Source organism: Anguilla anguilla, chromosome 8, assembly GCF_013347855.1.
Source record: "Anguilla anguilla isolate fAngAng1 chromosome 8, fAngAng1.pri, whole genome shotgun sequence".
Classification (NCBI taxonomy): Eukaryota; Metazoa; Chordata; class Actinopteri; order Anguilliformes; family Anguillidae; genus Anguilla; species Anguilla anguilla.
This window is the reverse complement of record NC_049208.1, coordinates 31300939-31314827: the sequence shown is the minus strand read 5'-3', so window position 1 is coordinate 31314827 and position 13889 is coordinate 31300939. Positions and strand designations below refer to the sequence as shown.

The 13889-nt window shown below is 42.5% G+C and overlaps 1 long non-coding RNA gene across 1 annotated transcript; it reads right to left on the bottom strand.

Moving 5' to 3' along the window:
* Positions 1-243: 243 nt before the first annotated feature.
* Positions 244-1080, bottom strand: LOC118234470. The gene is made up of 3 exons (XR_004766670.1): positions 989-1080; positions 758-839; positions 244-345 (listed from the first exon to the last, which is right to left on the bottom strand). It is a non-coding gene; the product is annotated as an uncharacterized LOC118234470 (long non-coding RNA).
* Positions 1081-13889: the final 12809 nt, after the last annotated feature.

The window sequence follows — 13889 nt, the reverse complement described above, 5'->3', positions numbered from 1 at the left end:
CTATATATGGTTGCTGGCTGAAAGAATAAATGTGTCCTCACAATCTTAAACGTCGGCATTATGAACAGGGTTTCTGCCTGTACCTTCTCAGCAGTAAGTAAACAACAATGCGTTGTTTTTTCCCCACTGGGGACTGTCCAGACTGCCCAGACCTATTTTAAAGGAGGGGGGGAAGGCCCTTTCCTGCTGAAATTGGAAGCACAGAATTGTCTAAAATGTCACTGCATTAATATTTGCCTTTATTGGAATGAAGGGGTCCATCCCAAACCTCGAAAAACAGTCCCAGACCAAGGGGCATCCAGATATTTTGGCCATGTAGTGTAGTATGTAAATCCTGCCAGTAGCCTACAACACAATTGAAGAGTGATAGTTTTAAGATAACTTACAGTAACGTCTTTAGCAACTTGTTTGACATTGATGCTCAGTTGTTTGATCCCAAAATAGCTAACACTAGAAAAACAATGGAAGCATTCAGCTAAAAACGAAATACTTAAGCGGAGCTGTTTACAGTCAAATGCAATAAAAACAATTTGGTTAGCCAAGCTAAATAGCTAGCTATATTTGCCATTGATAAGCCTATGTGGCGCTATATTGTAAAAAGCAACTGAAAACTGTAAGAGCCTGACACAGATGTTTACCAGGGAAAAGTAGCAGACTAGCAATTTTGTAATGTTGTTTTTACAAGACAAAGCCATGTCAAGCAAGGACAGCGACATTGTTTATTCCATTTTTACAATAGGTTAATGTTCAATTTTACCTCATAAAATCTCAATGCAGCTCCAATATGTCCTATTAGCAACAATTTGTTCAGGAATTGTTGCAGGGGCAGATTCAGTAGCCTGAAATATTTAATAAAGAGAGTGTGCTAGAAATAAGGTCTAAAGCAAGAACGTCATACCCATTTACGTGCTTTATCCGTAAGCATTGCCGTTTTTTGTTCACACTAGAGCAGTGGCGGAAAATTCCGTAAATCTGGCGAAGTACCGACCTGAAAAATAGGAGGATGGTCTTACGTGTGGCAGCGGCACTTTGTAGCACTGTGAGCCCAGAGCCATAGAAAGAGGCTCTGTGTGAGCCTAGGTGCCATGTATGCTTTCTGTACGACTGAAGGACATGATAAACAGAAATGCATTCTGGGAAACGTTTGGCTTTTTGTTTGTTTTAGTTGCAGTAATCCTTCTGTCTGTTTAGAAAAATGTATATACCACTGCATTTGTACTACAAGAAGGATGATGGACAACATATTATAACAAATAAGGAGCGAAATTCAATAATTGTTTGCAAAAATGGCTTAGTGAGGCAGCAACTAAAATTAGAGCAGTGTATTATTATAGAACTGCCTGATGCCTGATTCTTGTGCTGTTCAGTTTGGTTCAACACAATAACCATTTATCATGTGAGAAATAATGAAATACAAACTATTTGTCTGACTGGTGCCTGGGGTTCATAGTAGAAGATAGTGATGACACAATATCTTTCATCGACTCATATTGAGATGGTAGCATCATAGAAGCCACACAGTGCATATTCTCTGAGGGTGTCTTCAAACAAGAGGCACAGTTGGTGTAATAAACTGGTATTCAAGAGGATACCCTTGAGTAGAGAAACTATTTCAATTATTCCTTCCCCCTCATGAGCTAAATGACATCTGAGAGTAAAAGATGTACATGGAAGGTGACTCTTCACTCTACCTCTCACATCTGACACTCATCTCTACCCAAGTAGGCATGGTATTGTAGCATGACTAGCAACAGAGATCAGGCTTTGAACTATTTAAGGCCTTTTTGTTTGTTTATTTCTTAAAAACAGCTGAGCATTCCTACTGAAATAAAATAGGAGAAAGACCCAACCGGGTTGAGTGAATAAGGTTCACCAGAGCTTGGTATTGGAGCGTTCCTGGATGACATGGAAAGGTCAAAGGTTCATCCCCCGGCTACATCACACTTCAGATTGGTGGGTGGGGACAGTGCTCCTGTACTCACTGTCCAGGGGAATGAGAAAGCTTGTTCTTGTCCCCGAAAGCCCTGACCCTGGGAGTCATCTTGATTTAGACACCGGCTAATTTTATCGCTTGGTTGTAATACAAATGAAAACCTGGAAGCTCATTGCAGCGCACAGGTGCACCGCTGTTCCTGTTCTCTCATTCCTCAGACCTCTTGGACACAATTCGCTGACTTGGGAGGGAAGTCAGCACTTTCAGCCAATCTAAATTTGGCTTGCCTCATTGCACTTATATAGACGGCCCCTCCGCAGGTTGTGACTCGGGGATGAATGAAGTAATCATTTATTTCCAACCCTCTTCCATAACGTCAGACAAATGTAACATTAAATGTAAGTACTGTGACCGCATGGAAACAACTGTTGATGGAATATGATCCTTGAGAGAACCTTAAGGTTAGGGGCCTGCTTCCTTTGAGTGCGCAACAGAGAACACTTTCTGTAGGTTGCATTTTAAATTCCAGCAGGTGCTTGTTTGCATACCTGATGCAATTTATGGTCATCTGTTCAGCCAAGCCCTCAGGGACTGTTTCTTCCAACGGTGCGGAGACTTGTATCTGCGACGATATGTCTCTACTCCCTCATCATTTAGCATGGCTCCCGCCCCCCACTCCACGGCATCAGTGAGACAGAATGATTGGTTCCCTGCTTGTGCTATTGATTCCATTTTAAATCACCTCGGAAAGTGAGTGCACAAATTCTCCAGTACATGCATTTTGAGGAGAGATTATCAAAGCCTTTTTCTGTGCTGTTGGAGCCTGTAATAACATGATTTGGTGCACCAGTGGCTCTGATAATATTACTGTACAAGTAATTGGTCTTGTACGTGTTAAGTACCATTATGGGTGCTTGCATTTGCTAACAATTTTTTTTAATAGTTTTTTTTTTTTTTTTTTAAATGTGATTTATTACTGTAACGTGTCCACTCCTTGTTTTCTTAAAAGGACCATTTATCCTGGCTAAAAACACATCACTGAATAGCATTTTACTTGAAGCTCAGTGAAAGGCTGTTCACACTGACCTAAACGCCAGAGTATAAGCGGTCCCGCTCTGAGAACACACTCTGTTCCCACAGTGCTAATAATCACGTTGCATGCGTCTATCAATCACGAACACAAAGAGGGATTATTCTCATTTTAAACTGAACAAGTGCAGAGCTGCAGATTCACGCAAGGAGATGAATGGGGTTTAACTGGCATGTAAAGCCCTGTTTATGCATGTGCAACAAAATGCCCCAAAGTCAAAGCATCCTGTAAACCCTTCTTCCTTTCTCTTTATTGTCTGCCAGGCAAGTTCCTTTTTAGACTCCATTCAAGTCAGGCCAGCTGTTATGTAACGTTACATAACTACCCTCAAACAGAAGCAGTGACCTCCCTCTAGTCAGGACAGGCAATTAGATGCATCAGTCTCGGTGCAGCAGCTAATTGGTTCTATATATAACAGCTTGAAGCATGCTGCAATCGCAGGCAGTGGCAGAACTCTGAAGGATGGATTTAGCGGTTGCATTTATTCATGGGGTGTAGTCATCTGCATCGAGGTAAAAAAAATAGAGGGACCAACTCTCTCTCCCCCCCTCCCCTAGTCTAGCATCAGAGCCTGCTACCGGCGCCTTCTCCCTCGGCTGCGGTCCTTTTCGACTCATCCATATTCCCGCCCCGATCCCTGGGTGGGGGAGTCGGCGGCGCACGCCCACGCGGCCTCCGCACGCAGCGGGCGACGGAGTGGGCGTGTGCGCAAAACCGCGCGCGCCGCGACCTTGAAGCGTTTCCACCGAGGGGATTTTCGGCACAGGATGACGACCGCCCCACGCGTCGCTCGCCGAACTTCCCCGAATCCTCCGTACCCGCCCACCCGCCTCCAGCAGAGGTGCCGTTCTTCGCCCGCCGCGCGATTCCTCGCGAGCTCGAGCGCTTCCGCCGTCCCGCCTCCCGCGCCCGCTAATGTGCGCGTGACAGGGCTCTGCGGCGAAACGCTTGCAGGGCTGTGTGTGCCTCGCGCTGGGGAATAACCTGCATAAACAGATTTTATAATGAGGTCCTACCAGACATCCAGATCAATACTCATTACCCAGGCTTGGCCTGAACTTATCGCTCGCCGCAATTAGCAGTTCAGCCGGGAAAATCCAAAACCAATGAATTTTGAAAAAGGAGGGGGGAGGCGGGGGGTAATTAAGTGCAACTTCCAATTCCCTCTCTTGCGCTTATTTATTTTTCCCCTATTAAGCAGCAGGTCTTTTATTCATCGCTAAGACATAAAGCCAAATTAGTTTATTTCTGCCCTGATGCGTGCATCCCTTTTCATCTCTTTTTAATGCAAGCTTTTTTTCCTGGATCCGCTCACCATATGAAGCCTGCATGCAGACAGTGAGGAGGGCACTGAGCAGCGGAACCACATATTGAATCATGGGAAAGGGCATTAAGCCTAGTACGTGCTACACGATTTGAGCTCCACTTTAATACCTTTGATTGCTCCCTCGAGTTTGAGATGGCTGCTGGTGAAATCTGGAGCACACCCGCTTCATTCCTATCTCGGTTTAATGGCGTTAAGAAGCCAGGGTGGACAAACAACAACCCATTATTTGAAATTCTCACCACCTATACATTGCATTATGACACTGGTATCAGACCTGGGTCAAATACGTATTTGTTTTGGATTCAAATACTTTTCTGTGCTCTATTGATCTTGCCTGGTGTCATTGAGCCTGCCAATATGGCCAGATGGCGGGGTTTGCACTTTTTCCGAGTATTTTATTGGTTCCAATACACCAGACAAGATCAGTAAAGTATAGAAAAGTATTTGAATCCAAAACAAATACGTCTGACCGGTATTCTATACAACGTTAAAATGTAAAGTGTAAAAATGATAAGCTCTTGGTAGACGAGTCCACTAAGCTAATAGGTAGCATCGCACTGACACCCCAATGAAGGGACACAAAGACTTTGGTGATGGCTAAGCCCAACAAGGAATCAGCCTTTAAGCAACCATCAGATCTGTCCCGAATTAGCTTGTCGTACATTCACTCTCTCTGAGATAGCGCCTGCGATTATCTTCCTCCACACCGAGACCAGACAGTGATTAATTACGTCCCAGCGGCTCAGAGAGGCCTGGCATCTGCTGCCGAAGGGCCCAGCACGAGTCGGAAACAATGCGCCTGGGATGGACCTGCCGCCTGATTCATGGAGAGGCCCCGCCTCTCCCTGGACGACCGCGCCCGGCCTGGCCGAGCCCGGTATCTGCCCCTAACCGCCACGCGGGAGAGGGATGGATGGGCGGGTGACCTCGTCACTGAGGGGCACATAAAGGGTGGAAAAAAAGGGAGCAAATGGCGAGACAATGGCAGGGGAAAGGATCAGTGGGTTTATGGGGCAGGACCGAGCATGGCATTGTCTTTCACATAATGGTACACACTTGAATGACAAAAGGGGCGATCCTCTTTTCTAAAAATTAGGCTATTCTGGAGACAAATTAACATCTTATTCAACAATCAGAGGTTCTAACTTTAACCTTACATCCAGTTCCTGTTTCAACTAAGCATCAAAATTTTTTTTACATATTTTACATGGCCTCCAAACCAAGATACTAAAATAAACCCAGGAAAAGTGTTAAAAATGGCTCTTGCCATTTATAAACTATTGGACTAATATTGTTGAGTTTGAACAAAATATGATGGCCTAAAAGAGCATTCATTTGAGTCAACATGCATTTCTATAAAGAAACTGATATCTATAAACTGTTAGCGCTTTGGCTTATTTTTTGTTACCTCATTTAAGACAAATGGGTTTTCGCCCTAACTGAATGGAAAAAGGGTTCATTGTACAGTCACTGCCATGGGTCAAATTCATTAACAGAAAAACCCTTTTATATATGAGTAAGTGCCTTATGTTTCTGTACGTGATGCAAAACCTCATGAATGCAACATGAAATATAAATCGATGTGAAAGTAAATGCATATTTCTGCATTAAGTCATGTGGCTTAAGTATGCAGACTGAATAGTCTGTGACAAGATTTCAAATTGACTCTCTCATAGCGCAGTGACATATAATGTAATGCATGAGATCTCAGAGCTCATCTAGCTATATTATTATTCTGTGGCTAATGCAGAAACAGAGAAGAATATTGTCAACAAACAGTGGTAATTAAACCTATGGGAGCCCGAAATGCATTCTCTGCATTTTGAATCTAAAAACGGTGCGATGCAAATTGGCTTTTTCTTGTCAGTAGATCATGGTGCAAAAACTCAGAGATTCAGTAGCTTAAATGAGGACCCTCAGGGCTGTGTGGACTAAGGCAGAAAAGAAAATTAGGTTTAAATCCCGACAGGACAACTACTATTGTCATATTTAATATATTCCTTCGGTTAGGAACAATGAATTTCACTGTGAATGTGCTCATCCATAATTTCAAAGCATATACTGTAGTCATAACTACTTTGTGGTGCTCATTTGGCATTTGCGGTATAGTTTATCAGTTTTATATCAGTTTTGTACTAAATTCTACCTTCAAAGTATGTGCAGGGATGAGGTAGAGTGGTAGGCTTACGAAGATATGTGGGCACTACACATTCTGGGCACTGAGGTCTTTCTTCAAGTAGCACAGAGTGCTTAAAGTACTTATTTTGTGAGGGGGAAATAAAAGGCTCATTATACATTAACCGACAACTACCATCATCATGTGTGCAAGTGGTTAAATGTCTATATAATGGGATATAATATAATATGTATATTTCATCAACAAAATATTTTTTTAATGAATAAGATGGTATGAGTTGAATGGCAAGCTTGGCCCACACATAATTTTAAATCTTGTGTTTTAATGAGCCAAGGAATCAGTGTGAGACATGTCTCTATGGAGACCAGGAGACCAGAGCAACCTCATCAGCAAGCAGCACTAAAAAAATGTAGCTTTTGCCTCTGAAAAATAAACACAATGGACATTAACCCACTAGTACCCATTTCTAATATAAGTCTTACACATCAACATTTGTCACTGTTATTTCTGGGTTTCCGCGGTTGAGCTACAAACTTGGAAAAAACAAACAAGAAGAACCAGCCAGATCTTAGCAACCTGGTTTAACATGATGTAACCAAACAATTGTCTCCTTTAAGATGAAAGTAGCGGGTGATTACATGTAAACGCACCTTGAGACCGTGAGCAGGCATGCCGAGCGGAGCTCCTTGTTCATGCGTTAGCGGGATGATAGGCCTACTTGACACCTCTCAGCACTGACCCAGGCCACGTAAATGGGTGGCGGTTAGCGCGTGACGTACCGCCAGGGCTTTTCATCGAGGTTGATTTAGGTCAGTGGACCCATTACTCTGGGGCCAGAGATATGAATAACAAAACTGAGCAGCTGTGCAGGCCCTACCTTCCAGACACTGCATGAATATGCATCATTATCAGAGCTCTGGTCCACACCTCTTCTCTTCTCCCTCCCCCCCCCCCCCTCCTCCCCCCGGCACAGCCTTCAGATTCCAGACGACGAGGCGGGGGGAGGGGAGAGCGCTTGCCATGGCAACCGCGGTGACAGAAGGCAGAGGGGTCCACTGCCGCGCGACCCCGTCCGAGGGATCCTGTGTGTCGGACTGAAATGGAAACACCCTCAGTGGGAGCGTAGTGAAAGGCTTTCGCAGACACTGCCTGTAAGCCCCACAGTCACGTTCAAAGGGTTAGCATTAGCATGACAAAGACATTATGCTAATGTTGAGCAGGTAGCGTTATGCATTCTTCAATCCTCAAAGGAAGAAGTCGCCACGGCCCCAAGCGTTTCATCTGGTACACCGCGGAGTCACCCCTCAGACGTGCGATTCAAGCTCAAAGACAGAATCTTCAGAGGTGCATTGTGGGATGCCCTGTGGTGTCACGCACAGAAAAGAATCACTGATAAGCTGCTGAGAGCAATTTGTTGAGCATACTACCATAGATGGGTGTTTTTCGACTACTTGTTCTAAATATTTGACGGAGAGAGCCGAGGTGCTTTTGTCATACATTGTTAGGGAAGCAAAGACAGATAATTTGTCAAATTTCACGATTTGTCGCTTCCCAGCTTGACTCTCTGGATGCGATCCGGCAACGTGCTTTTTCAGCACGGCCTCTGATGAACAAACCGATATCCATTGCATCCCAAATTATTTTAATTACTTCCATAGCAGCTGCTGAAGCACTGGAGCACGCAAAAAATACTGACTGAAGGGGACACGCAGCAGGCAGGCTGCCTACGATCAGGCACTGAAGCAACGGCACACCGATCAAATGAAAGCCGTCTACATTATAGAACGCAAGACGGAACAGGTGAAGAAGTGACGTTGGTATGACAGAGAGAAGGTAACCACGGTAACAAGCAAAGAGGCTGGCATCGGGGGCGATCCGCACGACAACACACGAGGAGGTGGAAGCACAGAAACGTGGTCACCTTGGTGAATCACAGCAATACATCTTGCATGGACTATCACGTCTTGTGTGCAAGCATCACGGCCTTGTGCCCCTGAGTCATCGAGCCCAGATTTCCTCAAATGAAATAGCCTATTGTAAAAATACCCAAAGTGCGCAATAGACTGCTTGCACTCCTGAAAATCAGACCTCGACCTGTCTCCTCTTGCTTGTACATCTCCCGCTCGTTCTTCCATCGAGTGCGTCACTTCACTGGCTTTTCTGTATAGCAATGCGGTGATAAGGTTTCATCTGGCACTTCCTGGTAATTAAACGATGCTAACCGTGACGAGCCAGGCAGCACCGAAGGACAGAATGCCTTTGGGTAGGATCAACGCTGAGCAATGACATCAGCAACGTCTTCACGTGTTAAAAAATAATTTCCTTCCTGCAATGTGAAGCTGGTATCTTTAGTTTCTGACGTCCATGCCTCTGAACTGCGCAATGGTCTCTGAGGTCAACCTGTTTGTTATTTACTGCTGTTTGTAACCGCAGCCGAAGGCATAGTATTGCACTGCTGGTTCCAATGAAGGAGAAAGCTACATTCTGAGCAATAAGATTCAGATTCTGACCAGTCTATGCTATCTATGCTAGGAGCCATTCCAGTCATTTTTGATAGACAAAAATCAAAATGCCGAAACAGTATTTTGGCTTCTTCTCCTAGCTGAGGCAAAACATTGAGGTAAAATGTCTCTTCAGACTTACATTGACCACACATTCATTCTCACATACGCTGATACCTCATTGCATCCTGTGACGCAACTCTGAGGGATCCCCAGATTTAAAATGTAAATCGGTTTTCTACCTTGTTGAGATTGTCCAAGTTCTGGATGCCACAGTGCAAAGGATTTTCGGCTTCAGAGATACCAGGGAAGATAAGAACCAAGACTAAAAGATTTTAGCCTCTAATTTCTGGAGAGTGTAGAAATTACAATAAAGAATCCATTATGTAGACTCCCATTGGGATTCTGGGATGGTTAAGATGGGGTCTCCCACTGTGGTTCACAAGTACCACTGTGAACACTTGTACGCACTTCAATGAAATCGTAAATCAGCAAATGCTAACCATTCTCATATTAAATTAAACCCATATCTTAGACGGTCACTGACTGATGGATTGAGACCAAGAGAATCTACCAAACAGCATCTTCTCAGTACAGTTCATTATAATTTACACTACTACAGGGTGTCCAGCTAGTCACAGGTTACTTTCAAGTATGTTTTATGATTAAACATAATTGGTTTTGCGAAAATACAGTGAGCTGAGGGGACTATGTATAAAAAGTGTTGCAATTTCTAATTGGCGAAACCAAAATGTTTGAAAATGCCCTTTAATAAAAGCTGAGAATGTGCACCTTAACCATATGTGAATCGACTGCAAATCTAAAATTCTGGAGTACAGAGACAAATCAAGAAGAAATATGTCTTTGTCCCAAACATTATGAAGCTAACTGTACAAATTAATAAACATAAAATATCATCATTAAACACACAATATGTTTATGCTTAATAAAACTGCTTGAAAGTATTAGCTAACCTGAAAGTTGTGAAAACTAAAAAAACAAAACTGTACAGGGAAGGATTTCACCCCAGTTCCTGAAGAGATGTTTAATTAAACATCCATACGGTCTGAAAGTCCCTGAAAGTATTAACATGTTTGGTTAGCTTCAGGAAAAGAAGACCTTGACAACCCCAAAGATGGCATTATTCTTCATTAAAGCCTAGACACGTTACCCACTGTGGTCATTTATGCTACTGAAACATTTATTGCACAGGGCAAGGCCAGAAGGGAGTTAGCCCTACGATCTTATATATTATTGATAAAATAAATCCCTGCGTCTTACTTCACATTAAATGTACTAGGTTGGCACAGCCGAAATAAAACATTAGCCAGGTTACTTGCATAGAACCAAATACTGAGATGAATACAAATACAATTTGGTTCACTATATTTAAAGTGAACATTGAAACTGTATATTAAAACTAAGATTTGAAAAATAAGTGTACGATTCATTGAGAGTAAAGCAACTAAAATGCGAAAACTTGGTATAAATCTGAATTAAAATTTTGAAGAGTTTAACTAAATATATCCTGTCTATTTAAAAATAATTTCTAGTACCTGCTCATAGTGGTTGAACGTGAAGAAAAATGGTGATAATCAAAGTACACTACTGAATACAATTACCCAAATGTAAAGCACATTAGGTTTCATTTGTGAGAGAAATTTAATAGACCGAATATGGACTTCAGTTTTGTGCATGTTGAAAGAATGTGAATAGGTACATTTTACGAAAAACGTAATTGCATTTTACCACGAATGCCGCTGTGAAGCTAGGAAGAACAAAAGCAATAGAGGGATTAAAAGGAGCTCCCATCGTGCCTGGCTTCAGTTGTGCCCAACGCCCGGCAGACGCAGTTTCAGTCAGTACCAAAATGTAAATGAGGTAATAAAACAGGATTAATGCATCATTTCTACCCGCAGACCTGCTGAAATTAATGTCAAATTAAAGTGCCTCATTCACTTGAGCGATGAAATCCAAAGTATTATTTATACCTACGCCTGCCACAAGGTTTCTGCAGTGGCTGTGTGTGTGTGTGTGCGCGTGAGTAAATATCGAGCACCTCCAAATCACACATCCCTGACCTCAATCAAAACAATCAGGTTGTCAAATATTTTCAATAAATATTCCAATGAATATATGAGATATGCGAGACACATGAGACAGTGGTGACATATCTCAGAAATGAACGATCGAATCAATAGATGGCTCTAAAATTGATTAACTGAATGGTTTCCATGTGTCCAGTTTGTGCATGCTGGGGTAAATGTTTTTACATGTACACAGTCCCGCATATCAACTGTCATGTCAAGAGCATACATTTAGTTTGAATATTTGGAGGTTGAAAAGCACAGGCTGACCTGCTTATTCCTGATCAGGGTCACGGGAGGTGGGGGCTGGACAGGATGCCAATAACACCAATTCAACATGAAAGAACACCAATACGAAGAAAGACTGAAATTCTATATAAAGGCCGAATCTTGTTTCGACTAAGCATTAATGTAAAATATGAAAAAATCACTAATATAAAATAATATACCCTGTAGGGCTGGGCCGATGTAAAAAATTTTCAAACCGGTTTGATATTAAGCCAAATACCGGACCGAACTGGTAATACTGAATTTTACCACTAGGCGTAGCACGTGACTCAGCCGCACCCGAGTGGAACATAATGAGAGCCCATGAATGAGAGTGTAGCGGCTTTACCGTTGTCAAGCATAACTCCGGTTGGCAGTTCTAATTGGACCGTTGTTATGCAAAAACTCTGGTTGGTAGTTCTATTTGCACCGCTGTCAAGCAAAAACCTCTGGTCGTTAATTCTATGAAAACAATGATGCTATCAAGAAAAAATAGTTCCTTCTTGTTTTATACCATACAATTAGCACCAATTTTGTCATTTTTGTCATTACATTATTTAATAAAACTGCATGAAACCATAAGTCAATCAAATTAATCTCCCTAGCACTGTCTTGCTTTTTAAATGGTGTGGTCGCGCAGTGTAGGCTATACATAACTTCTTTCGAAGACCCTCTGAAACGGGTTTTGAGTGCCAGATAGCTTTATGATAGGTTTGCCGTCACTTGTCACCTAGCCAATATTAAAATTCTTGGTTTTAGGTCAGAATGGTCTCAAGGCATGCTTGTTATCCCGGCTAGCTAGCTAGCTAACTATTGAATTGAATTCAAAACAGCGGTTACTACAAACGCAATCGTTCACAAACATACGGATGAAAATGCGTAACGCCTATTCTACTGTCCAAATGAGTAAAGCTAGCAACAGTAACTAGAAATGTGATTCAAGATTTCCATCAATTGCGAAATTGGACATTGAAAACGGGAGGGGATGTAACAACAATTCAAATGGGAAAGTTGCTGTTTAAACTGCTTTAGAATGCTGGATTTTGTAGCACATTGATTTTAGAACTGTTGAAAGGCCAAGGTGTCCCTTTATTGAGAAATAATGCCCACCCTTGGACCAATCAGAATCGAGTATTCAGCCAAGCCGTTGTATAATGAAATTGGATCTCCTTGTTGCCGGCCTCGGCACTAAATTGCGCACGGCCTGTCAATCTTTTTTGAAACCCAATCAACCCTAATACTCTGAATCCGAAAGTAGTGTTTAAAAGTGGCTCTACATTTTCTTTTTCTTTTTTTGCAATTAAAACGACCAATTTCATAAATTATCCAGATTCAATATTTACTGAAACAATGCAGTTTAAGTTCCTTTCCCAAGGGAACAACAGCACCATCAGAAATTCCAACCTGCGACCGTATGGTTTCAAGTCCAGTAGCCCACTCTGCTAAATATTTGTTGGGAGAATGTATGAGCTGCCAGTCAGTGATAAAGGCATCGGCAACAGAAGGAAGGCAGGAACATTAGATAATAGAGCCGGTGTGCATGCTGGTACTGGATCACGTCACTTCTAGGTGGCCTTTTGTCTCTGTCTTAACTCTCCACAGCTGATTAGCTCACAGTTCCAGGAACGCTGCACACAGATGACTTCACCCAATTAGGGATGTTTTCTCCTGTTAGACAGAACATCATTTTCTCCAGGGAGATTTTGGCATCCTTTGCATTTGAGAAGGTTAGAACTCCAGGAAAAATGCTCACGCTTACCACTACTGTTGCAATGCCCTAATTTTACTGGAAAAAGACCAGCCTCAAACTGCTGTTAGGATAACCTCCTGCAGATTTTCAGTTTTATCAGATAAGGCCTACATTCACATGTACTTGCAAGGTTCTGTTCAATTCTCATTACCCTTTTTCCAATTCACTTTTTTCCTGGGGATGGAGAGGTGCTGATTCACATTATTAATGCTAATTCCATTTTTTCCCCTCAAGGATGAGCAAATAATATAAATGAGCACAGCTATTACAGGGGTTCAGACAATGCAGTAAGGGTAACCCCCCCCCCCCACATTTGCTGGTACAGCATGCAGTAATGGCATGTTGGCATAAGCACATTAACTACAACAAATTACTGAGCTGCTGTTCCGCAATAAAGTACAGAATCAATAAATATCCCTGGAATAGTGCAGTGGCTCTACTTTTTTTGCCTTGAGCAACTGATCCTCTGGCCGAATAAAAAAGCTAATTCAAAGTAGTTGGTTAGTAGGATTGTGAGCGGGCAAAAATGATCATAGGTGTGTTGTTAAGGGAGGAAACAAATTAAATCTCCCCCCACCCCCACCAAAACACACACACACATGCACAGACACAAGTTTGATTATTTGGGCAATTTGTGTTTGACATGTTCTCCTGCCAACAAGTAAACTTGTGAAAAGCCCTTTACTGAACTATTTGTCCTGCAGTTCCCTTGAGGCATTTGTCGGCGTCATACTCCGCTTGGTAAATGTAGTTCACCAGCCGAGAAAGTTTCCTCACATTAAGCCTCACAATGTTAC